The sequence below is a fragment of the Mytilus californianus genome, unplaced genomic scaffold (genome assembly GCF_021869535.1).
Source record: "Mytilus californianus isolate M0D057914Y unplaced genomic scaffold, xbMytCali1.0.p SCAF_7, whole genome shotgun sequence".
In the NCBI taxonomy this organism is placed as follows: Eukaryota; Metazoa; Mollusca; class Bivalvia; order Mytilida; family Mytilidae; genus Mytilus; species Mytilus californianus.
The window spans coordinates 68,897,229-68,924,235 of NW_026262723.1; the positions used below are offsets into that span (position 1 = coordinate 68,897,229).

Sequence of the window (27,007 nt, forward strand, 5' to 3'; positions counted from 1 at the left end):
ATCATATTTCTATATAAACTTGTATACACCAGAGGATCAGTATACCAATCAGAGAGTGTACCATAAAGCCGGGAATGCAATTTATTTATCAATTTGAATTGTAAGTCGATTATAATGTGTTTTATTCATTTTTCTGATGTAAAAAAGATTGTATTCTTAGATATTCATTTTCTACAAACACTCTGTCCTTAAAATGAAAGTTTTGTTGCTAATGGTGTGTCTACATCTCTTGATTCTCATTTATATTTCACTTTTTAGCGTTGATTTTGTGTAATCAAACTTTTTCCTGATATTTTCGTGTGGCTTAACACCAGCCTATTCTTTTTCCAAGATAAAACTCTTTCGAAATATATTTTATTTAACGCTCTTGCATGAACAAATATTTGTTGCCAAAACGATGAAATGCTAAAATTATCCTCCCGATTCTCAGATTGTTTTGGCATCTGTTCCGTGCTATTTTGTAATAATAACTCTATCCGTCGTATTTCTTGTATTTGGCTATTTTCACCATGGAAGACTAGAGATATTTTTTTTCCAAATGCGCATATGGTCCATAAAATGATTTTTGGTATGTAGTCATTTTGTATCACAGTGAATAATTAAAGGCAGTTACACAAGTACTTGTATCCTCTTATATCTTGAAGATGAAGTTTATGTTCTCTGAAATATGAAAAAAAAAATATTAGAAACATGGAACACGTCCTCAATATTACAGTTATTCTTGATGGTTAGATACATGTACTTTCTATAATAGGAACAGAATTTTCAACTTCAGAAGCAAGTTCGTCGGCTCTCCAAACATTTTTAAAACTCCGGTTTATAAGCTTCGGTCCTTGCTCAGAAGTTGCAAAATTTTTTGTCAGTAGTTATCCATTCTTGTTTAAAAATATGTGTAAATAAATATGACAAATTTAGACCTGTATTAAGTTGTTCTCTGACTAACAGTTTCTTTCTTTGGTATTTTAAATGCCTCAATTTAGAAGTTATTTGTAAGCCTTTTGTAGGTGTACTACCTATTTTTCTGAATCAGATTAAAAATAAAATAAAAAAGACGTGGGGCATTATGTAATGAGACAGCAACACAACAACACATAAATCCAGAAAGACATCTAGTAGTCAACATACGGTATACGTCAACAGCTCTTAATCGCACTGAGGATAGAAAAAATGTGAGTATTTTAAGAGAAAATACAAAATATTTGCAATCAACACTGAAATCCCTACAAGACAAAATTTTGACATAACTAAAGACCTGTACTGCCGAGGTTCTTTCTAATCTTTTAATAATACATTAACATGATAACGGGTATTCCCAAAAATATTGGACAGTAAAGAGGCTACATCAACCACAAACACCTGACTTCTCCGAGAAAAAAGATTTACAATCAAAGACAAACAAAAGCGGACAACACATTGCCCAGATAGTCTGGATTTGTACAGAATGTAATAGGGTTAAAACTTCCCCTTTGCATATTTAGGCCATATGTCCTAAAAGTAAAATCACACAAAATTTGCAGTCTTTTCTTACAAAAATAATGCACAATTCTACCTTTGATAGTTTACACAAAAGTTGCTTTGTAAAAGATTAAGCTCAAAATGTCATACTGTTTTTTTTCTATGTCTTTTTATTTTATTTTAACAAAATAGAAAAAAAAAAAACTTATGAAAGTAAATTAATCAAAAAGTTTAAAATACAAGCGCTACTCCTCTTCCCTACGATTTCCTTTAAAAAAAAATAATTGATAAAACATTAAATAGAATAAATCGTGAATGAAAGTGAATCCGTGAACTATGAAGTGACGTAAAGTTTCTCAATAGTTATTGTGTGGACTTTTAGTACTAATGGTTTTTATCCCATTGGCATGCTCCAGCGTTCCGATGTTTTTATTATGTCTGGCTTTCACAAATACAAATAAATCGGTTAATGCATGGCCATCAACAATGTTGTGACTTATATTTCATATAGAACTACGTTTAAAATAAATATTATGAAGGCATTATGGTTTTCACAGACCATGTATAAAGACATAGAATTGTCTGAAGTATATTTGTGTATTTGCACATAATTTTTTCTTCAGTTATTTTGGTTTTCTCTTGATGTGAATATGTATAATATATTTTTACAATTAATTTGGTTGAAATTTTTAGCACTTTTTCGAATAAAAAAATAATTTTTGTGTTTATATCATCAGAAAATGATAACGTTTAACAACACATATATTATCACAATACACAAATAGACCTGTGACAATTTCTGCTTCTTCTGGTAACAAGTTGATGAAAATCCAACCAACACAATATATTTTTGTATAAGTGTAGTGTTATATGAAATCTATGGGAGCAATTGTAGGTGACGAATCATTCTTGCCATGCACTGTATATCCCACATGTCCCTTTATTCACAGAACACAATACGTATTTTTCACGTTTTGTTTTTTCTGCATAACACATATCTTCTCTTATTCACGTGTTATAATATTTTTTCCAGTATATACTTTAACACATTGTTTTATGTGAATAAAAGAAGATATGGGTATACACCATGTGTAATGAAGTTGTAAGCAGCTATAATATGTCACCGTACGGTCTTCAACAATGATCAAAAGCAATACCGTATAAATAGACGTTACGCACGATATTGGTGACCTTTAGCTGCTTACATCCACGTAAGTCGTTTGGTCTTTGTTGGGTTGTTGTCTTGTAGGCAATAATACCTTATATCATTATAATCATATTGGTACAAACTGCATGGAAAGTAAGGCTTAAGTTCAAAGAAAAAAAAATACTATCACATATGTCTATATAACCTGCAAGTTACAACACTTTTTATTTTAAGAGCAGCCTGTAGACTATTATAAATAAATCTTATTCGTTCTACAAAGTTTTATGTTTCGATAAAAGTAAAGCTTTCTCCTAGTATTGACATTTTACACTTTTGATTTATCGCTTTTATTCTAATGCGTATCAAGGCCTTGAATCCTTGAAATCTACAAAGTAAGTAAAAATGTAGTCACGTGTTCACTTTTAGCAAATCAAATTGAAGTTTAAGTACAACCTAGTTATGGCAGCTGGAACAATGATCAATGGGTGTCCATGTGTATGTGTAGAAACCGGAAATTGGCAGAATATTATGTGAATTGAGGTCCAAAGCATCAAAGAAACTAAAGTAAGAAGGCATTTTTTTTTATGTTATTTAATGCAACAATTGTATTATCGGCATATCAGTCAGTTTCTGAAATATGTTCGAACAAGAATGTGTAGACGACCTCGTTTGCCGAAAATAAAAAGACAACTAAATGCACTACCGCAAGTGCCTTCTCAGAATACCAGGACGAATTTATTATACCTGAACGAATAATATATCAAACCAATTAAAAACTGGACGTACATTTTCTGTTATGTTTTTTTGTATATGCTGCTTTGAAAGGAGAAGGTATGATTTAGGGCAAATCTTTTTAAAACTGTCTTAAATTTTAGGATTCAGATGTTGAATCTATATACTTTAATAAAACACTGCAGTTTTGGTATAAAATATACCATTTCCATTGGTTATACAGCCATAAAATGACAATAAATTCAGTCAAATGGCATAATTACTCAAAATCTTGCTACAAAATGTATCTTCCACATTTTTTTAATTCTTAAATATGATAATGTTCCCTCAATCTCCTTCTTCTGTTCTTTCTGTATCATTGTAAACCACCCTCCTGCTTCCTTATTTTAGCAATTTTGCATTAAAGCTTTATCATTTTCTTTGTTTATGCATATTTTTCAAGATCATTCTTTTATTTTGCATGCGTTCACTCACAAATAAATGTTGCTTTTTAATGATGGATTAACTTATGTTTGAACAGAATTTGGTGAAAAGGAAAATTACTCCTTTTCAAAATTAATAATACGACACAGGGGAATTATATTTTCAATTATGTTCGTGTCTTTTTTCTAATTTTTTTATTTGAAATAGTTTGGTTGAGCCGATGTCCCCTTTCACTGTTCCGCATTAATCATTCATAGATGTGTATCCATCAATCATTCACTTAGATCAAGATGGTTTTTTTTTCAGTTTTAATCTTTTATTTATAAAATATTTTATTTGTACTCTATGTAGTTTTTAAAGGAGAAAAAAGATGTGTGTACTTTTCTGATTAAGGAAAAAATGATAATTCTGTTATTTTTTAAAAATACAGACTAACTAAGAATTAATGTACCGAAAATCATGCATTAAATTTTTATGCATAAGCCCTTATCAATATTAATGAAATATTGACGATTCTTAATTGATATGATTTTTTTCTGAATATAAAGGACACACTTGACATAAAGTTTGGAACGAAAAAAATCTTTCAGATATATTGAAACAAATATGTCAGAAGATAACAAAGGAAAATCGAAACTTCAATATAAATATTTCTTAATATATATTTTTAGTCCTAGTATGAATAGCATTTGTTATTTATATATAAACAATTTAATTATTACTTTTCCATTTTGACAAAAATAATTTAACAATGAAATGAAATGCAAGAGCTATTTTCATCTTTGAATAATAAAAATAATGTAACATGTCAATTCCATATGAAAAATATTGATATAATATTTCATTGTAATATCAGCCTAATATCATGTCATAACAACAGTGCAAAGTCCCTAAAGCGACGACTCTTAAAACACTAACGAGAAAAACCGTCATTTTTAAAAATACTTTAATTTGTTCAATCTTTTCGGAAATAACCGATGTACTTTATTTATTTAAGTGGAAACATGCAACATGCAATAATTCCTGGTTGCATTATTTTTTTTTTTTTTTTTTTAGAAAAACCGTTATTCTACAATATGTACAAAAATCGGCTTCATTAACTTCGTATCTATGTACAAGTATTGAAAATTTTTAATACAAGTATTTATATTATATTCTGAATTTGCAGCATATATTTATTAAACAAAAGTCATTTTCGTGCACGCATATAGTGAAATACATGTATATCCTTACTTACATATACTGCTGTGTGATGGTGTTTGTAGCACTACCCTAAAAATGAACAATCTGACAATTTTCGGAAAATGTAAAAGAAAATATTGCAATTTTTTGTTTTATTTATCAAAATTAAATTATGAGCAACATCCTAAAAATGTACAACCAGCTATAATTATTATTCTTACTATTATTTGATATCTTCATATAATTTACATTAAATTATAAAAATGTCAACCGTCAGACTTTCTGAAAGTTATGTTTTCTTTGTGATAGGTCAATGGTATTAGTACTTTCCATATATTAAGAATTTTGTGGTGCATCACAAAGCAAATATTTTGTTGTCGCATACGATCTTAGATTAAATTATTGTCCGCCTTGGTTTAATAAACCAGAAAACATACAGATCTTTGTCCTAAGTGGGATTATTAAACGTGTCGTAATGTAGGATTTTTCCTTGGATATGTCCGAAGTTTTATGACACTAATTTAGGTGCATTAAGATGGTCCTAACTTTAGGATATATTTTAAGATACTTAATTTGTATCTCAAACCCATTTTTTTTTTTTTTTTTGGCAATTTTGGTTGCAACATTGGAAATTTTAATGAATAGTAAATATTTATGCATTCAGGGGTACCTGGGGTCTGTTTATCGAAGCTGTCATAGGATTTGTAGTAGTTAAACTTTTTGTTTTATCGTAAAAGTTTAAATGTACAATTACTAAGTTTTTTTATATCATTATAATGACACTATTAATAATTGTTATTATTTTATCATTATTTAAATATTATTATTATATTCACTGGATAATTGTTATACATTTTTATCTTAATATATAGTTTTTATTTTTTTATCGTGCTATTTTCTTTAGATATCGGTTGTGACATCCGAGGTAAGATAATCTTAAGATGTGCATGCTAAGACATGTCCTAGGACAGTCCTAAGTCCATCTTAATTCATGGCCGATGATATGTCTTAGGACAAATCACAAGAAACCTTCGATAAACAGGCTCAAGCCCAACTATTATCCATTTTGAAACATGAAAATGAAAATTTTAAATGAATGCTTGCAAACATACTTTTCAGTTCAATATTTGCATTGGTATATGAAATATTCAACGCATTAAATTTTACACATTAATGAAGATCTTAAGACAATGCTGCTATAAGTAGACTTACATGATTTTTTAAAGCAATATGGTTGATACAATAGCAACCTTATCCGGAGCATAAGAACCTAACTCAATAGTGATGACTTAAGACTGCATTTCAAGATTGCGAACAACACTTAAAGTGCTTTTATCATCCATTTTCTACTAATTTTGGAGAAATAAATAAAACATAGAAATTAAAAAAAAATCATACTGTGCACAGCTATCCTTAGGAAGTTATCATCTGTAAACCTTTTGTTTCTGACATACAGACGGACGGACGAAAAGACAGACAAACAAAAGGGCGGACGGACAAAGCGACGACTATTTGCCCACGAATTTTTGTTAGGGGAACATAATTAACGGGAGATGTTGGTTGACGCCAACGATACGGCCACACAACAACATAAAACAAAATAATAAAAGAACTCTATTCTATATCTTAAGTTCTAAATTGCCTGATCATACCACCCTACCACAGATATGCAGTCAGCACAAAATTAATTGAAAAACAAAACAATAAACAAGTAGTAACGTCTCAGATTTCAAGAAACTTTTTATTTTCATTGCTGAAATCTTTCAAAGCAGTGATTTGCATAGTATAAATTAGTCAACATTATTACTAAAGTTTTCCACAAAAGATTTATTGTAAAAGTATTATTCCAACTGCAGGAATTACAATTTTTAGATAAAAAGTAATATTTTGCATCTACCTATTTACGGTAATATAATTTACAATGCATATAGTTAGGAATATACTTCAAATCTTTTTGTTTGGATTAATTAACTTTTTGGTATAGTTTAATTACTATTCAAATACTGTGTCTGTTATATTTCGGAATAAAAACACCAACTCCCTAAATTATAGTTTGAAGCAAGACTGAAATGTTTCCTTTTGTCCGTTTTTTTGTATTGAAATTCGGTACAGTTTGTACTCCGCATTTCACAAGAGTGTGTCATCAAGTACTGTGTATAATGCTGCTGTATGAATTCTTCTTTACAGTGCAGCCACCGAAATAAGGGCGCAATACATCATGCATTCATATTAGTTTATAACGTTGAGCTTTCTTTTTGTAAATGCAAACATGCTATAATACAGTATTTTTTTTTTATTAAATTGTTGTTAGTTGAGCTTTTGCTTTCAATTCCACTGTTATTTAGAATTAAGAGATTTTCCTGTACTTAATTTTATTCTTAGTTCGTTTAAATACCTTTTTTGGCAACTGACCGAGATTAAATAGGAAAGGTTGAGTTCTAAAAAACACGTTTTACGCCGCCACATGTTCATGTGATCTTGTAACTGTTTTTGTTTTAACATATTTCAATATTTTCTTTTGGCCATTTGGGGGGATTCGGTGTCGATAGAAGATCTTCGATATATAGCAATTGTTATAATTACTTCTTTCTACACTCTTAGCTATTCAGACATATTGTATAGACACCTGTCTATTGTTGAAGACCGTAAGATTACTCTATATATCCTTTCGGTTTTTCGTGTTGTTGTCTTGGTAAATTGGCGTACAGTTCTTCGACCTTATAATTTACAAACAAATAAAAAACCAACAAATAAACCATAAGCAATGATATATAAAAAAAAGAAACAACTAACTTGGTTCCTGACTAAGCATAATTTCATTATCATGTTGCAAAGTTAAAATAGTTTGTGTAGTACACAATCATCTATCCTTTTAATAAAAAAAAAGAAGCATCAACATCCGTTTCTAATCAACCGAAAACCAAACCGGAAATTGGATTTCCTACTGAAATACATCACAATAAATTGCTTCTCGATGGTATACCTATTATGCACAAGAAATGGTAGACGTGGTACTATTCAGTCTCCCAATCAAGACTGATATTTCTAAAAGGAGTAGGTCCGGTAAGGGTCGATTTTGGCCTCAAAATTCAGGTTCATCTGATGAAAGATTTTGGACACTTTTTAAACACTTAAGTGTCTACTTCAGTCGATTCAATTAGTTTATGTGAAAGATTTGAACTGATTTAGTCATCAAAGACGCTCAAATTCAAGCTTAAATATGAAAAATCTATCAAATATGCCATAATATGTCACTTTTCAGATGGTTTTTGTCTGTCAGGTAAACTTTGCAAAAGTTTCAAAGTCAATAGAACATGACAAAGGGAGCAGACCATCTCCATGGAAATAAATGGCCAATAATGATACAACTGTATACCAAATATCATTAATTTACCAATAGTGCCCCCCCCCCCCTCTTTGACTGACCTAATCACAAACTTTAACATATTGTTGATGCCACCACAACTGCCACTGGAGACAGCAAACCAAAGTCTAGCTTTTTTACTCTGCCAAGGCGAGACAAGTCAAAAATGAAAGTGACCGCATCCGTGTTCATTCTCAACCTTTATATATGTTATGTATTATCATCAAATACAACTTACATTCAAATATTAAGAATGAACACAAATGCGGCCACTTCCATTTCAGACGGAAACCGTCTAAAAATTAACCAAAATGCTAAAATTTCGAAGATTTCAGTAATTTAGCATGACTTAATGATGCTAGTACCCGATACATGTGCATTGTATTGTCAAAAACAGCCCATATTTATGTAACAGAAGTATTTTTCTTTCCAATAAATAGCTAAAAATTTACATTTTAACAATTTTGTAACACTGCTATATTTTAGGGCCAAAAAGGGGTCTTACTGGGCCTACTCCTTTGTCCACAGAATGTCAGTTTATCAGCTAAATGTAAAATGGGGTTATTGTTTGTATTTAAATACGGTGATTACTCATATCTATAATTGTATTTATTAAGTTTAATTGTCAATGTACTTTAAATTGCAAAAGCTTAAACGACAATTTGATTAATTTGCCGTCGAAAGTCTACAATTTTTATATCGAAACACCAATTCGATAAATTTGACATGTCTGGATCAGAATATACGAGTGTATATTTGGATGATTTGTCACGTGATATGCTAGCTTGTCAAAAATGGACGACAACGGTATGTGCATGAAGAAACGGATACTACAAAACGGAACTTTTTATTCTCATTTATTCTGGAGGTGATTAACATTTGTTTTTACAACTCATTTTTACACTAAAGTATTTGATTTACATGCAAACTCATAGTTTGAAATAGTACATGTCGTTTTTAAATGGACTGTTATGTTGTTATGATAGTTACGTTTAGTTGCAAGCTTATATCCTTGAAGGAGGTGCATATTATTATTTCTGTTTAAATAATTTCATTTTTTTAAAGATTTATTAACACATTACCCTCTGCAGCAAGAGGAACCTGTGTGTCTACATTGCGAATATGGATTGATATGAAATGGAAGTTTTGACAATTTTTAAAAACCTTAAGTAAACATTCATCTAGGTTGAATACTGTTTTGATTTTCATATTATCAAAAATAATAATTTACGTTATGGGGTTGTACTTTTTATAAGGATTAACACAAGGCAAGTGAACAACAAAATAATGTTTGTGGTAACATATCATTTTAAAACAGGGATCTATCTCTTCCTTATAAAAAGAGATCAACAGAGGCAGAATATACCAATGGAACATTCAAAACCCAAGTCGAAGGGAAACTGACAACACCATTGCAAATGAACAAAAAACAAACAAGTACATATGGAAAATTAAAGACAACAACACGAACCCAACCAAAAACTGGTGGTGATCTTAATTTTTCTTCAAACTAATTTATTTCCTCTCAATATTTGATTACAAGGGTTCTTTGACAGACATAAGGAAAAAGAAAATTAAGTCTCAGTGTATGAATATATTTTTCTGAAAAAAAGGATTCAAATATGGCTGTATTTATACACCAATTCAAGTACATTAATAATATTAGCTGACATTTTCATGCATGTTTACACAGGTATAATTCTCTTCATATAGGTAAGGGTTCGACACGTCATTTGCCAACAAATCAAAATGGAAGACAATATCAACTCCAAATTCTGACAAGAAAGATAATAAAAAAGCAAATTCGGCATTTATGCATAATTATTGAAGGCATTTTGTTTTTTTTAATTTTTATATCTTAATCTAAATAGTACAATGTTTTATTACTCTGTTACTCATGCAAAGTTTTAGTTTTCGTGTAATGATTATTTGTTAGTTTGAATACCATTGTATTGATATTTATTGCTTATACCCTGAATAAGAGTAAGTATACTTTGCTAATAAGTCTAGTGTCTTTGTTTCATTATTTCAATTAAGTATCTATATTCCTTGTCCGGGTTTAGCATTCCTTTAGGTCTGTTTTTGGTTAAATCATTCTTCAACGTCTGTTTTTAGTTTTCGACTTTTAAATATGTTCACATCAAGCAACACCGAAGAGACACGAATTGTCGAAATGCGCATCTGTTGCAATACACTATGTACCATTAATGTTATTACTTTTGTAACAAATATAATTTATGAAATGTACTGAAAAGATCAAATTACTCCTTTTTGTCTATTTTCTTAGAACAAAATTTTCAAAAGCATCTTTTCAGTTGTTAATTAACATTAGTCCAGTACCAAATATGTATAGCTAGTTGCTGTTATGTTGACAATAATCTTTATAATGTTGTTAGTGTCTTCCATAAAAATGAACAGTATTTGTCTTATTATACACATTTATATATATATATGTTTCAGCAGTATACTATGTGTGATTAAAGAATGGCTTGCTATCAAAGCGATGGAGATTATTGTCTTATGAAGAATGGTATGTCATTAAAGCCATGCATTGGAAATATGTGCTTAATCTTGGAATGCAATTAATCAATTTTATAATAAATTTTGATTTACAGCTAGATATTTGGTGAATTTAAACTAAATTTAAAATATTTTTTTTTATTCAAACTTTTGCAATATAACAAGAAAAATGATGTGTTTCTTGAATGCCAAGATTTATAGGAAAATATATATGATTTAAGGTATTAATATATCCTTTTTTCCAGAACACAGCAAATCAAAATGCAAAGACGTAAATACCATAGTGTTGTCGTTGTCAGATGTTTGTGAGTAAGCCGTTATAAATGAATCATAATATCTAAACAACATTGTTGCACCTACATTTGCAATTGTTTTCTATTACTCAATTAACATTACATTCTTAAATTATATCCAGTTCATACAACTAGATAAAATAGCACAGGATAAAAAAATGAAAATAAATGGTTAGTTGGATATTAGAAATATGAACAATCTTCCTATTATCAAGTCCTTGGTCGTTTTGATATTGTTTCACTTGAACAAAACAAAATGTATCATCCTGCAGTTAAATACTCAACGATATTTACTTCAAACTTTAAAAAAAAAATGATTACAGTGATTTGCAACTATAAGTATGTAAACAAATACACATATGTTAAAATCAAATTTTTTTATAACACGTATCCGGAACAGATGTATACTCAAAATTATTTCAGTAAATATATAGATTCGTTAATAATTTTAAAAAGAAACACAATATTTGCTTAATCTCGGAGTGCAATTAATCTTTTTATTCAAATTTTTGTTATATGATTTAAAAAGAATTAATATATATTACTTAAAAGATATGTGGTTTCTTGAATGCCAATATGTATATGATAATATATAAGATTTAGATACATAAACTTTTTATATATATTTTTCAGAACTCAATGAAACAAACTGCAAAGACGTAATTTCAATGCCATATTGTTGTCACCGTCAGATATTTGTGAGTAAGTCGTAATAAATAAAATACATTCATGCTATTTAAACAATATTGTAAGTTGTACTTTAATTTGCAATTTTTATCTTTTACTATATTAAGGATGTATTCTTCTGACGTTTCAGTCTCGTTGAAATCTCGTTCTGGAATTTTTTCCAAAACATGTAATACAAGTGGAAAATAGCAATGAATTTGTAAAATTTTATAATCAAACTTAACTCTGTGAAACAATTGTATATTTACAATAAGTAGTTTTTGAGTAGGACATTTTTCAAATTTTATAACCAATCAAGTCAGTTTTTTACCCAAAATTTTGAGAAAATGGGTAAGGGGCAAAAGAAATGATTTTACCAGACACATGAACATCCCATATCACTTTTTTCTTATCAAATTTCTTAGATATGTATTTTTTCAATCCTTTATAACAAAGAAGCTAAAATAATATGCATTTTGTTTTTAAAACAGAGAAAAATCACAAATTTACAAAATTGACAGAATTGTGAATTTGACACGAAAAAGCATCAAAATATGATAAAACTTTCTTATATTAACACCTAGCTATAGTTTTTTTAAGTTAAATTCATTCAAATTGATCCACTTCATCTTTATTAAAAGTATGAAAAAAAGTTTAATTGTGGAACTGTGATTTTTTTCACGATAATAGCCTAAAAATGGGTAAAAATTGATGAAAAATGGAAAAATCATCAAAATAGGGTAACTTCAAAGGGCCGTAGCAAAAAAAAGAAGTGCACCACCATATGATTTTTTCTTCACCAATTATTTTTTTACACTCTTATAAACCTAAAAATCAGGTTAAGAAAAAAAGTTAAATTCTAGAAATTTTTGGCTCCTCAGAGGTGTACATCCTTAACATTGCATTCTTAACTTTAAATTCAGTTCACACAAGATAAAATAACACATGTAGAATCAAAACACTGAAAATAAATAGTTGGTTGGATATTAGAAATACGACAGATCTTCTTGTTGTCCAGTCCTTGGGTGTTTTGATATTGTGTCACTTGAACAAAACAAAAATTATTATCCTGTAGTTATATAATTAAAGAACCTTAGTGAGCGCGCTCACATACCCCACGTCCCCCCATTGTCATTGGAGAAATAAAATAAGTGTAAGAAAAAAAAATTGAATCATAATTTCCTGTCAATATGCACATCTACATAGTATGACCTTATTATCTACAAAGTTTCATGAAATTCTGTTGTGTGGTTTCAGAGGAGTTGCGATGACAAACTGTTGCAGTAGTACATTGAAGCAAATAAGTTCAAAGGGGCGTAACTCCTAGAAAAAAAATTGAATCGTAATTTCCTGTCAATATGCACATCTACATAGTATGTCCTTATTATCTAAAAAGGTTTCATGAAATTCTGTTGTGTGGTTTCAGAGGATTTGCGATGACAAACTGTTGCAGTAGTACATTAAAGCAAATAAATTCAAAGGGGCGTAACTCCTAGAAAAAAATTTGAATCGTAATTTCCTGTCGATATGCACAACTACATAGTATGTCCTTATTATCTAAAAAGGTTTCGTGAAATTCTGTTGTGTGGTTTGAGAGGAGTTGCGATGACAAGAAACAGGAATGACGGACTGACGGACAGACGGACGGACACACGGACAGACGGACGGACGGGTCAAAAACATTATACCCTCCGCAACCCATTGCGTGGGGTATAATAAACGTCATTCCGTATTGATATTATTCAAGTAGGTTTTTCTATATGATTTGTATTTTGAATAAAACAGCATATTCTCCTGTGGAAAAAGGAAATTCACCGCACTAAACGTCACGTGTTCCGCATGTAACGTAATAGTAAAATTTATTTTTGATGTACATGTACCTATTTGTTTCGGTAAATATGTGGTTTAATTGACTTTTGAAAAACTGATATTCACTTCGGGCTTTGGCCTCAGTGAATATCAGTTTTTCAAAAGTCAATAAAACCACATATTTACCTCTTCAAAAGACAGCCATTGTATAATATTTACTTCAAATTTAAAAAGTTAATTGATTACATTATAATTCACACAATACGTAAACAAATACACATAAGTAGAAATCAAATATTCTGATACTACCTACCCGGAACAAAAATAACCTCATAATTATACCAGCAAATACATAGATTCGTTAGTAATTTAAAAACAAAACACTTCTTAAATCTGCCAAATGCATCCTTAAATACATTGTTTTTTCTAGGAATATGGAATAAACAATTATTGTCTTTTGTTTCGGTAAATATGTGGTCTAATTGACTTTTGAAAAACTGATATTGACTTCGGCCGTTGGCCTCAGTGAATATCAGTTTTTCAAAAGTCAATGAAACCACATATTAACCTCTTCAAAAGACAGTCATTGTATAATATTTACTTCAAATTTAAAAAAGTTAATTGATTACATCATAATTTACACGCTATGTAAACATATACACATAAGTAGAAATAAAATATTCTGATACTACCTACCCGGAACAGAAATAACCTCATAATTATTCCAGCAAATACATAGATTCGTTAGTAATTTTAAAAAAAAACTTCTTAAATCAGCCAAATGCATCCTACATATGACTAAAATAAAAGATTACAATTGTAAGTATTTTTAACCTTATTTTTCGCGGAAAGACCAGTATTGTTTAAGTAGGATTGGTTTCGTAATGATAGACTCTCTTTTCTGAAAATTCTAATAGTTTGCCACGTGGTGCGATATTCAAAAATAGCAATGATTTACAACAACCAGGATGTAAAATAATCTCGCAGAATAAAAGCGGATAATTAGTTTTTGGAAGTAACCTTTAACGGTTCATATTGGAAGTAAATCACGCACAAAGGCGTTTCCATTTAATGAAATCAATTATGTGCATGTTTCAAATATATTTCTGATAAATATTATTTCACATTAATATAATTACACTAGAAAAGGAAGAATATTAAGGGGATGGTCAGGATACCAAAAGTACATGAAATACAAGAAGATAGCACATATATATAAAGGAACATAGCTCGTATTGTTGTTCCTCATAATGAAATTTGTCTTCAACAATAGATAAAGGTTAAAATAAATTACATAGAAAACTTGGGTATTTTTATAAGCATGCTTTATTAAACGGACACTTTAATCGTACGATGCACTTCGTAAATAATCTAAACTTTAGTACGTCAGATAAATATATATGAATATGTTGGTTTCACGTCAATTAGACTTCCAAGGGATAAATTTTAACAACAGAATGTCAATACTCATCTTTCTTTAAAAAATATACCCTATGATTCAATTTGGTTTAATTTATAATTAAGAAACTTAGAGGTTCAGGTCCTCTCTAACACTAGTTGTCAACTACATGGTATCAACCGCTAAGTAGTCAGTGATTAAAGATTTCCCATGATATACAAAAGTGTAGGACGAGGTGTAGGATAATGATTCCAATGAACACCACACGTATTTTTGTTATATCCTTTATATAATACTCAAGATACCAAGAGTTTGGAAAGGTCAAAATATAAAACATTTAAGAGCGTGAATCCTAAAGATCCTAAACAGCACAGCAAAATCCGTCTGAAATTAGCTTGCTTTATAAATTCTCAGTTATAAACATTTTACTCACACAAAAAATGATATCAACTCCTTCATGAGAGTCTCACTCTGACAGGAATTAAGCGAACGAATATCATATCTTTTTGTCAAATTTGATTTACACAATAGTACCTAAAAATAAAAAGTACCGAAACAACAATATTAAAGGACGTTTAAAATATCAAATTCAGAGACAAAACATGAACTAAAATCGATAACATAAGTACACGAAAATTAAAAGCTTCAAACAATACAAACGTCCGTCAAAACCGTAAAACTATGCGCTCTCGGAGGGTAAACTTTTCCTATTAAATATGAGTCAATGGTCAATGCCGGCAATAAGTCTAATATAAAAGAACGTAAAGGACTTAAGGAAATGTGTTTGCGATCAATGTTAAAATTTGCGACCATTAAACATTTTTGTAAATACCCGCAGAATGTAACGCAGACTGGACCATTTACTTAACACTGGTTGTGCTTGTGTTATGGAGGTCTCTGCAGTAGTGGATAGATCTCTCACGGCAAAGTAACTCCGATACAGATTATGCAGGCTGTATACGAAAAATGAATAATTTTCTACTATATTTGTTATATAATTTTGTGTTAAAATATTATTTGTTATTCATTGATAGGTATGAGTCTAGGAATGAAGCAAACGTTGTTATTTCCGTAGTGTTAGTCCTTATGTTCGAGCTCATTGAAATATAGGATATGTAGATAATGGGTAAAGTCATTTTTATTTCATCATGTATATAACGGAAGAAGAAAACTTTAAAAAAGAAGAAAATACGAACAACAGTCATAAAAATACTACATAAAAAGTTAAAAACTGGGCAACACGAACCCTACCAAAAACCAGGAGTGATTTAAAGTGCACCGAAAGGGTAAACAAGTGTGGCATCCGTCGTATTACTCATTGCAAGTACAAATTTGGGAAAAGATCTCATTCGGTGATGTCACGAAAAAAAGGACGATTAAATTTTTGCTTAAGTCGCACGAAGAAATAAATTCAAAAAAACTGTACCACAGATGGTGCTGATCGGAGATGTTACCGATTTTATCATGTTCTCAATGTATGTTTTTTTTTTTCGTTTTCCTCGAAGAAGATATGAATACTTTTATATTTATTTAAGAAATCATGTATACATCGTTTATGAAAACAGTAACATTAACAGTACCAAATGTACTGCACCAGATGTGCATTTCGACAATTTATTTCTCTTCTCTTCAGTGATGCCAAAATATTTGAGAATCCAAAACTATATGTATAAACGTTGAAAAGCCGATAAAAATAAATAAGGCCAAATGTGAAGCCAAACCCGGACAAGGAAGCGGAGCTTCACACGAGGGAGATATATTCCTAAATTTCAAACGATTTCCAAAATTTTATAAAAGAAAGGCGAAAGATACCAAAGGGACAGTAAATTTCAATAAAACAATATCCGTATTCGTACGCCGGTACAGAAATACTGGCTACTGGAATGTTGATACCATCGGGGACTAGCAAGATTGGATGAAACACGGTTAGACATGATAAAGACATAGAACGATATACATTGTATTACGTTTTATAACTCGAAAGGTTATCAAAGTGAACAACTGAGTGTATTCATTGATTTACCGAAGATAGTTATCGCATACAAATTTTGTAATCGAGAAGAAAAATTTAAACTGAAGATAAAAATGTAAGAAATTAGGCATTTTAAAAAGTAAAATAACAAAAATACCGAACTCCAAGGAAAATTCAAAACGGAAAGTCCCTTATCAAATGGCAAAATCAAAAGCTCAAACACATCAAACGAATGGAAAACAACTGTCATATTCCTGACTTGGTACATGCATTTCCTTAAGTAGAAAATGGTGGATTAAACCTGGTTTCATAACTTTGTATTATACAAAACATATACACAAAAAGAGTGGAAAGATATCAAGGGACATAACTTCGAATTGACGTTAAGGTTAATCCTGAATGTCTGATATAAAAAAAAATTTTCACAATAAGTCGATGAAAATTTTTAAAAAATCAGCAAAACAAAATTAATTGCAGTACGACTTGATTTGTTTTGCATTGCATATGATATTTATAATAATCGCCTTAACTAACACAATATTTCTATGAACATCGGTAAACTACTGTCACTTTAATCTATGTTTTCATTTATTTTCAGATTGAAAAAGAATTATGAAAGCTAAAAAAAGAAATTAATCACTACAGTTAAGGTAAGACACACGGCAAAAAAGTAATTTAACCCAAAAATATTTTAATACTGAAACTGAAACAGACCCTTTATAAGTAAGTGCTCAGAAGCGCTTTACTGGATCAGGAACGTTTAAAAATAACTTTTTAATCGATTAACGAGATTTGAACGCCGGTAAACTACTGTCGCCTTAATTAAAAACCAAATAAGTACTAACCCAGTACATTTAAGTGCTTGAGAAGTTATATGACCAAATGGAATTGTATTTTTGTAACCTTGATTTGTATCTTCTGAATAGACTTATGAATCTATGTTCAGACTGTTCAGTAGTTGTATTTAACGTACCGAATTGTCTGAAAGGCTACTGAACAGTACTGAATTGTCTGCAAGCGAATTGAACGATCAGTACTGAATCTACCGCAGTGGATAAGTCTGAAAATTTGTCTAAAAGACTGAACATGACCTAATAATTTATTATTCAGACTTTTCAGTTGATGTTAAGATCAAAATGACCGTTTAAGACAAAAATTAATTTAATAGTTCTCGGTACGATTTGAGAAAAAAGTTTTTTGTCAATTAACTTTTTATCCATAACTGATTGAATTGTAATTTTACTATATCCCCATCAGGCATAGTTGACTTTAGACAGGTTTGTGTCGCTCAATATGTCCCTTTTGTTTGTTTGCTCTTAAACGTATTGCACATTTGGCTTTTTCAAAGGTTTTGTCTCGAGTTTTCCTGGAAATGTATTTCCAAAACACATATGATACACATGGAAGTCAGTAGCATTCATTTTTTCTATTATCCTTCGTTTATCTGATTTGTTATCAAAAGATATTTCGTATTCTCAAAGACCCTCTTCAACCTTAACATATTAATAAACTATAGCTCTGTAGGGATTCAGAATTGAATTGTTATGCTAATGTCAGCTTAAGTAAATTAATTATCAAAGAAGTATTTCAAATTGTACGATTAAATGTCACACACCGGGAAGCATAATCTCATTTTACTTGATACTAGAGTTATCTCCCTTTGTCCTTTAATTTTTTCAAATGAGGCGCTATATATTCATTACATGCAATTATAAGACATTATCTGTCTTCGAAATCTTACATAATAACGCATAAATTGACAATGGTTTGGGTAAACACATTAAAATATTTCAAGGGAAAATGATTTTTTTTCTAAGAAAGAACAACAAACTGATAAAGTACTAGTCATAATTGGATTGATATTTCTTAATCTGGGTTGCCAATGAAAACTGGCTCACCTGTAACATCTATAACTACTTGACAGATATTTAGGTTTTAATTCTAAGAAATACTGGTTCTTAAAAGATATCAAGCTGTAAGGCTCACAAACGTGAAAGAATTTTCTAACGGAAATGAGGTATCAAAAATGTTTAATTTGAATGTGTAAAAGATCAACACTTATTCCAAGAAGTGTAGACGATGTACTGTTGTGAGAATATTTGATAATTTTAAATGGGTCATAAAAGGTTGTGCGTCATTGTTATTGGAGAAATTTCACTGAATTCATCTCCGTTTCATACACTGTCTACAAACTCAGTCTTTTTCGGTTTGGAGTTCACGTAATTTCCTCATAATTTCTTTTTTCTTACCAGATTTGAGCATCAGTAATCTACTGAAGTCTCTAATTTATTACTTTTTAGTACTAAAAACTTTTGGTACAAATGTACTAATACATATGATTCAAATAAAAACAGACTGATTTGAGAAAATGTGATTCCATTGTACTCTGAGTTTTCAAGAATCCAAACACTACAATAAACTGTAACATTTGAAATCGCTTATCGATTATACATTATTATGAATTGCTCTTCAACTTCGTACTTTATTTGGCCTTTTAACTTTTTTTAATCGTCTGGCGTACAACATTTATAAGCCTGGTATCTTTGATTATCTTTTTTAATTCAGTTTGGAGAATTAAATTTAAAGGGCGCTTAAATGATTAGATTTCCCGGTAATCGTTTCTTATTTCCACGGTTTCGCTCATTCTGGAGTTCATGCAATTCCATCAGTTTTTGTTTGAAAACTTGATTTGTCTGGGTTTTTTTTCCATCAATTTACGGTTTGAACATCGGTAAACTACAGTCGGCTTAATTTCTTATCACTTCATGGAATACTCTTAAAGTTATTACACATATGACATTTAATTCAACCAAACAAAACAATATTTGATAAATTTCTATATAACAATCAGTGACTACAGCAAAAAACAATTAATTAAGGAGTGGTTGATTGTTCTGGGTTTACTATGTTCTTCAGCTTCCTAATTGAGTTGACCATTCCATTTGATTTACTTTGAGTGCCACTGATGTGCCTTATCAAGACAAAACGTTCGACTGGCTTACTGTATCATATGCATGGTATATAGGATAAGTGTTTTTCAAACGGTCTGATGTAGTAAGTTCGGACAGTCAGGCACACATCGCTTGGTAGACATGAATACGAATCTATTGATAAATTTTTAAACAATACCTTTGAGGGAATGATTTCCTCTCAGGTGTTTTATTTCTGTCAATGTGTGTCTTTTATACAACGATTTGGCCTTCAAACTAATGAATTCGAGACAAACATTTCAATAAGTAAACAGTTAGGAATAATATGTCACTTATACGACAAAATATTGAAATAATAGATTTTCAAGGCTGTTGATTTCCTGGAATTGTGTTTTCATCTATTTCTAAGAAAGATGGCACTATTTTTGTCTAATGAATCATTAAAAAGAAACTTACACATCACTGTCAGTATTAAAACATTCGTGTGTAATATTTATGTTTTTTTTACCTTTCTAAAAGGAAAAGAGAAAAAAAAAGAGATCAATGTTGTACTTCGTTTACGACCCTTAAATGAAATCAATTTCTTTATACTATGATTTGTTTTTTTCTTATTTAATAAATGCAGGAAGGAAATAAAAATAAAAAAATAACGAAAAGTAAGGGACGAAATATGTCCGTAATTAATTAATCAACAAACAATAGTGAATGTAATTCTATGAAACTCTTGACAGAATGATGTCCTTTGAAGTTAAATTAAGTTTTATCCGTTAACGACATATCCTTCAAATAAATAAAAGAAAGTTAAGATAAATGTTTAAACAGCATATGTAACTCATGCATATTATGCTTTTTGTTTAGCGATTCATGCATGTGTATACTCGCAGTTTTTTACATTCTTCAATTTATGCCTTTTTAATCTGTTTGTAAGAAACTTCTAATACTTCTTAAAACTGCATTCGTTTATGTTATTCGTTTCTAATGAATTGGAAAAATTATGACGTGAACAATTACATTAATCTTATATTTTCAAGTTGTATGACTTAACCTCTCTTTCGACCATTTTTGTTTATTGAGTCTTGCATAGTCATCAAGATGAATAACAGAAGATGTTATGCTAATGTTAGCTTAAGTAAATTAATTATCAGAGAAGTATGTCAAATTGATAAGTGCGATTAAATGTCAAAGACACCGGGAAGAATAATATCATTATACTTGATACTTGATTTATCTCCCTTTGTCCTTTAACTTTTTTAAATAAGGCGCTATATATAGTTCACTGAATTTATCTCAGGTTCATACACTGTCGACACACCCAGTCTTTCTTGGTTTGGAGTTCACGTAATTTCCTCATGATTTCTTTTTATCTTGGTTTATATATGTTGCCTGAATATACCAGTTTTCAACATCAGTCATCTACTAATGTCTCTAATTTGTTGCTTTTTAGTGCTAAATAATTTTGGTTCACATGTACTTACACATATGATTGAAATACAAACAGACTGATTTGAACAAATGTGATAAACAATATTCCATTACAATCTGCGTTCTAGACAGATTTTTCAAAAATCCATACACTACCATAAACTGTAAAATTTGAAAGCATTTATCGATAATACATTATTATTAATTGCTCTTCAACTTCGTAATTTATTTGGCTTTCAACTTTTTTCTATTCGAGCGTCACTGATGAGTCTTTTGCAGACGAAGCGCGCGTTCGACGTACAAAATTTATAAGCCTGGTATCTTTGATTATTTTTTTTCTTCATGTTGGAGAAATAATTTTAAAGGGCGCTGATATTATTTGATTTCCTGGTAATCTTCCCTTATTTCCACGGTCTCGCTCCTTTTAGAGCTAGTTCATGCGACTCCCTCAGTATTTTGTTTGAAAACTTGATTTGTCTGGGTTTTTTTTATCGATTTACTAGATTTGAACATCGGTAAACTACAGTCGCCTTCATTTCTTACCACTTGATGGAATAATCTGAAAATTATTATATAGATGACATTTTATTCAACAAAATACAAAATATTTGATAAATTTCTATATAACAATCACTGACTATAGCATAAACATTTGAATGAGGAGTATCCGATTGTTCTGGGTTTACTATGTTCATGAGCTTCCTAATTGATTTGACCATTCTGTTTGATTTAGTTTGAGTGCCTCTGATGTGTCTTATGACGACTAAATGTTCTACCCATTTACTGTATCATAAGCATGGTATATAGGATGAGTATTTTCGAACGGTCTGATAGAGTAAGTCAGGACAGTCAGGCACACATCGTTTGGTGTATGGGCATGAATACGAATCTATTGATAAATTGTGAAACAAGACCTGTGAGAAAATGATATCCTCTCAGGTGTTTTATTTCTGTCAATGTGTGTCTTTTATACAAAGGTTTGGCCTTCAAACTAATGAAATCGAGACAAACATTACAATTAGTAAACAGTTAGGAATAATATATCAATTATACGACAAACTAATGAAAAAATAGATTTTCAAGGCTCTTGATTTCCTGGAAAACGGTTTTCTCCCATTTCTTAGAAATATGACACTGTTTTTGTCTAACGAGGCATTAAAAAGAAACTAACGCATCACTGTCAATGTAAAAAAAAAATCGTATTTATATTTATATTTCTTTTTCACCTTTCTAAAAGGATAAGAGCAAAGATCAAGATCAATGTTGTACCATCAATTTCTTTTTAGTATGTTTTGTTTTTTCTATTTGAACAAATGCTGGAAGGATATAAAAATAAAAAAAAAAAAGTAATGCACGAAACAGGGCTGTATTTCATTAATCAATAAAACATATCTAATTTCATCCGAATAAACTCTTGACAGAAGGATATTCTTTGAAGTTATTTTACAGTCTTAACGATATGTCATACAAATATATTTTGTTACTTAGGATAAATATTTAACAGCATTCAATGCTTTCTGTTTAGGATATCTTATGCGTTTACTCGCAGTTATACAAATTCTTCTTCGATTTATGCCGTTGTAGTTTTTCTGATAAAAATCTTCTAATACTACTATTCATTTATGATATTCGTTTCCCATGGATTGGAAAAATTATGACGTAAATAGTTACATTAATCTTATCTTTCAATATTGTATGACTTACCGTCTTTTTTTTTATCTTTTTTTTTTATTTACTGAGTAATGTATAGTCATCAAAATAAAATGTGGGGTCTCGGTCATAGTATTCCACGGGACTTATGATGTTAAGTTACATAATGACGAATATACCTTGAAAATTAAGATTATCTGTATAGTTTCAGATGCGTATCAAGAGTTCCAACCATTGTATGACAGATACATTTCGGTAAAAAGATTAAAACCCTCATCTATTTTAAAGGTATGTCATGTATGTCGTCAACACCAAATTATGTATAAACATTTACCCAAGACAAACATGCACAAGGTCATGACTTGATAACAATATGAAACCTTAAAGAAAGCTCGCAATTACCTAAAGCACGCTTTAGGCCCTTGTCCTTCTGATTTGAAAATAGTGCCATGCTATCAATGAATGTACACTAAAGAATTGTAAGCTTTCAAAATAATTATTCTAAATAGCACGATAACAGAAAATAACCGCAAACATATTATGTGCTTATAATTGGATAGACCTCTAAACAAATTCAGGCTAGAACGTTTACACTTATATGTGATATTTAAGGAAGTATAATCAATTAGTAACGTATAAAAAATACATTTCAGTTATCCCGCTAGAGTATTGCGAAGTTTTCGCACATTCAAAATTAATAAAATCATGGACATATAGCTAGCTATTCTGCATGATGCATAAAATCATTACCGATTTCCAAAAGAATTACTAAAATGACTTCCGAGATAATGTGGTTTTTTTTTCATTTTCTAAGAAACTATAAGTAGACCATCAACGAGTCATACGAAAACAATTATGCCTTTTCCTACAATCATGCATATAAACAAAACTTAAAACCATTGTCACAATCTTTTTGAAAGATTTAGGTTCTTATGATATTCTTAGAAAAAACGTAAAAATAGAGATAATTAACATTTTGTACTGAAGTCCCTCTTTATCAACGCGAAACTTTTGTAGGAAATATGACTTTTCAAGGGTAGTAATACAGTTCTATGAAATGTCAGTCAAGTTCTTTTCTGAGAATTGCAGGCAATAATCTGTTTTGTGAATTCATTGAATCTAGGTAATTAAAAATAGTTCCTCATAGAAGCATTTGAATTGTTTTCAACTTGCAAATTGCACTGATTATATTTTCCGCTTTTTGAACCAGGATGTATAAATTTAAAGATGTGTCCATGCATTCGTCAGTCCATTAATTCGTTCCCCTTTTGCTGGTCTTGAACCGCTAGACAGAATGTTGTTAATGTTCACAGAATCTTAGTTACATAGTGCATTTTTTACCTTCTTTTTTAATGCCTTCATTCGAATGATTTTTGTGGGTTTACATTGGCATGATATACTCATTGTATAACCACATGTCCTCATAAACCCCTCATTGATTTTTTTGTTACATTTTTCTCAGATTCTTTACTATTAAATGTCAATGTTCACCGCCAAACCACCCCCGCCACTATTTTTTCTTATTGTGTCCAAATTATTTTTTGGAGTTCTCTAAATCAATAACTTACTTCATTTTGAGAGATTTGTCCAAGGGATACATTTTGTTAACCTTTTCAATACATCTTTGCATATTTACTTATTTTACTGCTTTGAAATTGTTTGATGATATATAGCTATAAAACATTGTGTTTGCTGGAAGCAATGTTCATGACTTGAGTTACAATCCTTTTCTATTCTCATTCAATATGTAAGACTTGATACGAATAAAATAAAAACGTTGCGGTTTTCTAGATTTTCGTCATTAGGAACGATCAAAGCCATAACTTGAAAGTCAACACTGTATAAGAAAGGGAAAAAGTTAAGAGTTTAATCACCAAACTGGACCTACAATAATAGCCAAATCCATCTAAGGTTAATGTTGCATGAGGGAGTTGGAATTTTAGTTGCAAATGTTGATAAAAACGCTCTCCTTTCTGTTGTGGCTTTCTGGATCTCATTTTGAAAAAAGTAAAATAACAAAAATACTCCAAGGAAAATTCAAAACGGAAAGTCCCTTATCAAATGGCAAAATCAAAAACTCAAACACATCAAACGAATGGAAAACAACTGTCATATTCCTGACTTGGTACAGGTATTTTCTTATGTAGAAAATGGTGGATTAAACCTGGTTTTATAGCTAGCTAAACCTCTCACTTGTATGACAGTCGCATATAATTCCATTATATTGACAACAATGTGTGAACAAACCAAACAGACATAAAAGGAATGTTTAAACATGTTCAAACATTTAAAGAAGATTTAATTACCTTGCAATGAAGAGTAGAAAACTTTATTGCAAGCTTTGTATTTTTTTAGGATGCATGTATACATTGACAAATCTACATGTATTCAACAACACAAAACAGGATAGAAATCCACAGTAATATTTTTGTTTCAAAACAATAACACATTTATTTTATTTGAAGACCATGTGTCCTTGAGCAATATTAGATATCATTCTATTCTTTTTTTTAATAAAACATTAAAATTAAGACAAAAATATACAGGAAGTTCCTGACTTCGGATAGGCGGGTGAAACTGTGACGGGATTAAAAAATTAATTAGCACTCAATCCTCCAAACCATTAAATTTCCATCAGAGAGGTTCACAAAAATTACGCATAATTGCAATCAGTTGTTTAAAAGTGTTTAATTGTATTGTATCGATATTTACGACATCTAAAACACAGTTACATGTTGTTAAATACTTAATTATACTCAAGAATGCTCACTCTTACTGAAAGCAGGTTCAAAGAACTTAACCTGCTTATATAAAAATAATGCCTTCCCCGTAAAGGCACCACATGGAATTGTAAACCTTCAAAATTATGATGATTAAAAACACTATAAAGAATATTACAAAAAACATATTGCATATTATCTAGCAAAACGTAAAAACAAAAATACCGAACTCCAAGGAAAATTCAAAAAGGAAAGTCTCTTTAATGCCTTAAATCCTTAACCGCATTCAGGCTACGGCCTTGATACGTTGAAAAAGAGTTTAATAACATCAGCAAAACTCAATGCTAAAGGAGGACGAAATTTTTTATCATATATGATTAACACATCATAGATACCAGGCTGAAAATCTTGTACACCAGAACCGATTCGTCTATAAAAGACTCACCAGTACGGAGATGAAGAGCAATTGAGGACCCAAAGATATTTGAGTTATCTCGCCTCATCCTCTCATTACGTCAAATATTTTGATTTTTTATTAACAAATCATTAATGAAATCATTGCTTGTGTCACTAGCTATACTAATTGAATGATTAAATCTAATAATAAAACAGTATTTCCTTTGTTTACAGTATAGACATATTGCATAATATTACATTAATTAGATAAGGAAATGTACAAACAAAGAATTTCTAAGAAATACGACAAGCAAATCTATAAGCCATTTGGAAAGGTTAAATACCTATTTTGTTGCGTTTCCATGAATTTGCGTTCAATTCATTCGCTGGCGGTCATTGCAAATAAACATGTCCAAATAAGAGTTTAACAAACTTTATTGATTCAGGTGAAGATTTTATTCTAAGAAATAATAAAGAAATACGCGGATATTAAGATTTTGATAGAACATTTATATTGAGTAATATGAAGTTATTTCAGTGAATAAGTTTTCGAAAGTTGTTTTACAATTGTTAAAGGTCAATTAGGTTCATTTCTAAGAACTCCAGGCCATTGTCTGCTTTCTGAATGCATTTAATCGTTACTGATACATTTGTAGATCGTTATAGCAATAGGTGCATCTTTCTCGATGGGAAAATTGCACTTGTTTCAACTTGGCTTGATCTAAATTCTTTGAAAATATTAAAATTTCTTAATCCATAACAATAGACTAGGCAATGTGCATACTATTACAATGACGTAAGAGAAATAACATTTTGTTTTATTTTAGATTTAAGTTCATGAGGACATGTGTACATATAAAATTAGAATTCATCACATCGTTTGTTACTAATGTTACCAAAACATCCCCCTTTCTATTGAGGCATTCA

At 30.2% G+C, this 27,007-nt stretch overlaps 3 long non-coding RNA genes across 6 annotated transcripts in view; 2 read left to right on the forward strand and 1 right to left on the reverse strand.

Moving 5' to 3' along the window:
• Positions 1-58: 58 nt before the first annotated feature.
• Positions 59-14,468, reverse strand: LOC127709977 (uncharacterized). Its single transcript, XR_007985877.1, has 2 exons — positions 14,288-14,468; positions 59-660 (listed from the first exon to the last, which is right to left on the reverse strand). It is a non-coding gene; the product is annotated as an uncharacterized LOC127709977 (long non-coding RNA).
• LOC127709983 (uncharacterized) lies at positions 10,674-11,820 on the forward strand. The gene is made up of 3 exons (XR_007985886.1): positions 10,674-10,833; positions 11,069-11,128; positions 11,750-11,820. It is a non-coding gene; the product is annotated as an uncharacterized LOC127709983 (long non-coding RNA).
• A 1,562-nt stretch (positions 14,469-16,030) lies between the features above and the next one.
• LOC127709980 (uncharacterized) overlaps positions 16,031-27,007 on the forward strand; it is a 106,012-nt gene continuing 95,035 nt past the window's right edge. For 3 of the 4 annotated variants that reach the window (XR_007985881.1, XR_007985882.1, XR_007985880.1), the window contains exons 1-3: positions 16,031-16,116; positions 17,561-17,612; positions 23,170-23,252. This is a non-coding gene — a long non-coding RNA (uncharacterized LOC127709980). The remainder of the gene's footprint in view (positions 16,117-17,560; positions 17,613-23,169; positions 23,253-27,007) is intronic. The other variant, XR_007985883.1, reaches the window with a different exon arrangement.